A 4,638-nucleotide genomic window follows, 5' to 3' on the forward strand; every position below is an offset into this window, starting at 1 on the left:
AGGCTGAGAGGAGAGGAGTCAGTTTGAGGACCTGAGAAACAGCAGGCTGAGAGGAGAGGAGTCAGTTTGAGGACCCGAGAGAGAGCAGGCTGAGAGGAGAGGAGTCAGTTTGAGGACCCGAGAGAGAGCAGGCTGAGAGGAGAGGAGTCAGTTTGAGGACCTGAGAAACAGCAGGCTGAGAGGAGAGGAGTCAATTTGAGGACCTGAGAAACAGCAGGCTGAGAGGAGAGGAGTCAGTTTGAGGACCTGAGAAACAGCAGGCTGAGAGGAGAGGAGTCAGTTTGAGGACCCGAGAGAGAGCAGGCTGAGAGGAGAGGAGTTAGTGTGAGGACCTGAGAAACAGCAGGCTGAGAGGAGAGGAGTCAGTTTGAGGACCCGAGAGAGAGCAGGCTGAGAGGAGAGGAGTTAGTGTGAGGACCTGAGAGAGAGAGCAGGCTGAGAGGAGAGGAGTTAGTGTGAGGACCTGAGAGAGAGCAGGTTGAGAGGAGAGGAGATGTCTCGGCTACAGGCTCAACTGGAGTAGATCCACAGATCACACTCACAAACACATGCAGTACTCCCCAAAAATGTTTTGTTTATTGCTTACATGTCACCTCCCAAACCACACTACCAACAACACTATTCCCTCCTTTCCTTTCATCTCCTCTAATCTCCTCACCCTCCTCTCCTTTCCCTCCTCTTCTTTCCTTTCCTCTCCTATTCTCACCCATCCTTCCTCTCCTCACCTCTCCTCCACTCCTCACCCCTCACTCCTCTCCTGAGCCCTCCCTCCATCTTCTCCTCTCCACTCCTCACCCATCCCTCAACTCCACACCCCTCCCTCCTCCTCACCCCTCCCTCCTGTCCTCTCCTCACTCCTCCATCCTCTCTTCTCCTTATCCCTCCCCCTCCTCTCCTCACCTATCCCCTTTCCTCTACTCTCCTCACCCCTCCACCCTTCTCCTCACCCCTCCCTCCTCCTCACCCCTCCCTCCTGTCCTCTCCTCACTCCTCCATCCTCTCTTCTCCTTATCCCTCCCCCTCCTCTCCTCACCTATCCCCTTTCCTCACTCTCCTCCACCCTTCTCCTCACCCCTCCCTGCCTCCCTCCCTCCCTCCCTTCCTCCTTCTCCCTCTCCTCTCCTCTCCTCTCCTCTCCTCTCCTCTCAGCTCCTCTCCTCTCCTCTCCTCCCCTCCCCTCCCCTCTCCTCTCCTCTCCTAAGGTGTCCCTTTGTTCTCTCGTTCACAATGAGATTCAAGACCGGAAAATTATCTAAATCTATTGTTGCGTGTCCTTTCCTCGTGTAAAGTTTGCTTTAAATGTCACACATTAGCATGTGAACTTTTAAATGAGCTTGTTTGCTCACTGACGCAGGCCACATTGAATATAGTACAGGATGTCGTTGGAGAGGGGGACGGATTTGACCGTCGCACCGTCAATTAGTCCACGCCAGGGGACTCTAGTGCCAAACAGTCACATTGACTGGCCATGTCTCACACACACACACACACACACACACACACACACACACACACACACACACACACACACACACACACACACACAGACCTAAATAGAGTATCTCTGAGCTGGGAATCCTCCCTGATGGTGTTTTTGGGAGGTGTTTGATTGACAAGCATCACTCCCAATATGAATCTGCTAATGCATAATTCACATTTTACCTCCCCCTTGGTGGAGGGTGTGTGTGTGTGTGTGTGTGTGTGTGTGTGTGTGTGTGTGTGTGTGTGTGTGTGTGTGTGTGTGTGTGTGTGTGTGTGTGTGTGTGTGTGTGTGTGTGTGTGTGTGTGTGTGTGTGTGTGACAAAGCCGTCACTTATGCTGTCAAAAACAGGCTCAGGAAACTCAGAAAATGAAAGCATCACCACTATTTCACGTCACTGCATTGGATTATGTCTTTTAAAGTCTTTGCCATTTATAGACTGTCATTAGAACATATATATACTTCCTGTTGTTGGGGTGAAGGATGGGAAGAGGGTTTAATTATTGTTATTGCAACATATTACCTATATCTGCACCATCAACAAACATTGCTGCTCAGATGTATCCAATATCATATTTGTTTTTCTTTCTGTATGGTTTTCCTATTATAATCCGCTTGTCGCAAGGTAATGTTGGGGACGTGAGAGTGGATGTCATTACGTTGCATAGCTGTAATTTGGATTGTCGGCTGTACCCTATCCTCCAAATTAGTGTGTCTGTGTGTGTGTCTACGACTCCTGTATCCTCTCTGAATTAGGGTTCAAAATGCCTCAAAAAACCACTCCAACCTGGACTCACCATCCAGGTCCAGTCAGGTTCAGACAGGTCCATCCAGGTCCAGCCAGGTCCAGCCAGGTCCAGCCAGGTCCATCCAAGTTCAGACAGGTCCATCCAGGTCCATCCAGGTCCAGACAGGTTCAGCCAGGCCCATCCAGGTCCATCCAGGTCCATCCAGGTCCATCCAGGTCCAGCCAGGTCCATCCAGGCCCATCCAGGTCCATCCAGGTCCATCCAGGTCCATCCAGGTCCAGTGTTCTGTGATAAACAGTGGTTCTGATCAGATGCTATAATCATGTTTGTGCCACTGAATTATTTGACCTTTCCATGACCCTTCAGAATGCCAGTGGGCCGATCACAAAACCTAATTGAATCGCTGTGTCAGGCAGCTCCGACCCCGACTGATGAAAACGTGCAATTGAAGGTGAAATATAAATACGACATAGAAAGAGGGAGAGGGGGATGGATTGCCAAGGCACCTTTTCACTTTCACACAAACACACCAATGGTAATGTACACACACAGCAATTGCACCTTTTCTAATCTCACCTGTGAAAAGAGTGAGGGAGAATAGAGGAAAGAGAGATTTATAGAGAGAGAAAGAGAGACAGAGGTAGAAAGAGAGACACATAAAGTGAGAAAGAGGGAGAGAAAAAGAGAGTGGGGGGAAGAGAGACCCATTAAGTGAGAAAGAGAGAGAGAAAAAGAGAGTGGGGAATGAGAGAAACCATAAAGTGATAAAGAGAGGGAGAAAAAGAGAGTGGGGGAAAGAGAGACCCATAAAGTGAGAAAGAGGGAGAGAAAAAGAGAGTGGGGGAAAGAGAGACCCATTAAGTGAGAAAGAGAGAGAGAAAAAGAGAGTGGGGGAATGAGAGAAACCATAAAGTGATAAAGAGAGGGAGAAAAAGAGAGTGCGGGAAAGAGAGACCCATAAAGTGAGAAAGAGGGAGAGAAAAAGATGTCGTCCGTGAGGATATTCACATAAAATAATCGGATTTATCTGCAATTAGCTTTTTTAAGTCTCTTAGTTTTACTTCCAAGCTGCAAATTTCTGTGTGTTATTAATATCAGACTGTTATTATTACTGGACTACTGTTACTCCCAGGCTCCACGGACGGACGGACGGACGGACGGAGGAGCCTGGGAGTAACACAGACAGACAGACAGACAGACAGACAGACAGACAGACAGACAGACAGACAGACAGACAGACAGACAGACAGACAGACAGACAGACAGACAGACAGACAGACAGACAGACAGACAGACAGACAGACAGACAGACAGACAGACAGACAGACAGACAGACAGATTCATTAGTTTGAAGAAACCGTTTTGATGTTTCCATTTGTCTGTAAACACGATGGAAAGAGGAAGAGGATGAAGGTTAGAATTGTGTATGAGAAGAGAAGGATGGGGAAAAGGCAGAGATAAGGAATTGCGATGCAGTGTGTGTGTGTGTGTGTGTGTGTGTGTGTGTGTGTGTGTGTGTGTGTGTGTGTGTGTGTGTGTGTGTGTGTGTGTGTGTGTGTGTGTGTGTGTGTGTGTGTGTTCGTGCATGTGTGTGTGTGTGTTTGTTTGTGTGTGAGCGACTGTGTGTTGAGCTAATGCCACGCCATTAAAAGAGAAGAAATACTATTAAAGTAATGTTCAGCATCACACACACACAACATGGATGTCACATCACATATATTACTTTCCCCATTCTCTCCTCACCTAGTCTCTCCTTCCCCAGTCTCTCCTTCCCAGTCTCTCCTTCCCAGTCTCTCCTTCCACAGTCTCTCCTTCCCCAGTCTCTCCTTCCCCAGTCTCTCCTTCCCAGTCTCTCCTTCCCAGTCTCTCCTTCCACAGTCTCTCCTCACCTAGTCTCTCATTCCCCAGTCTCTCCTTCCCCAGTCTCTCCTTCCCCAGTCTCTCCTTCCCCAGTCTCTCCTTCCCCAGTCTCTCCTTCCCAGTCTCTCCTTCCCCAGTCTCTCCTTCCCAGTCTCTCCTTCCCCAGTCTCTCCTTCCCCAGTCTCTCATTCCCAGTCTCTCCTTCCCCAGTCTCTCCTCACCTAGTCTCTCCTTCCCCTGTCTCTCCTCACCCAGTCTCTCCTTCCCCAGTCTCTCATTCCCAAGTGTCTCATTCCCCAGGCTCTCCTTCCCAGGCTCTCCTTCCCAGGCTCTCCTTCCCAGGCTTTCCTTCCCCAGTCTCTCCTTCCCAGTCTCTCCTTCCCAGTCTCTCCTTCCCAGTCTCTCCTTCCCCAGTCTCTCATTCCCAAGTGTCTCATTCCCCAGTCTCTCCTTCCCAGTCTCTCCTTCCCAGTCTCTCCTTCCCCAGTTTCTCCTCACCCAGTCTCTCCTTCCCAGGCTCTCCTTCCCAGGCTCTCCTTCCCAGGCTTT

This window comes from Oncorhynchus keta, chromosome 4 (genome assembly GCF_023373465.1).
Source record: "Oncorhynchus keta strain PuntledgeMale-10-30-2019 chromosome 4, Oket_V2, whole genome shotgun sequence".
NCBI classification, from domain to species: Eukaryota; Metazoa; Chordata; class Actinopteri; order Salmoniformes; family Salmonidae; genus Oncorhynchus; species Oncorhynchus keta.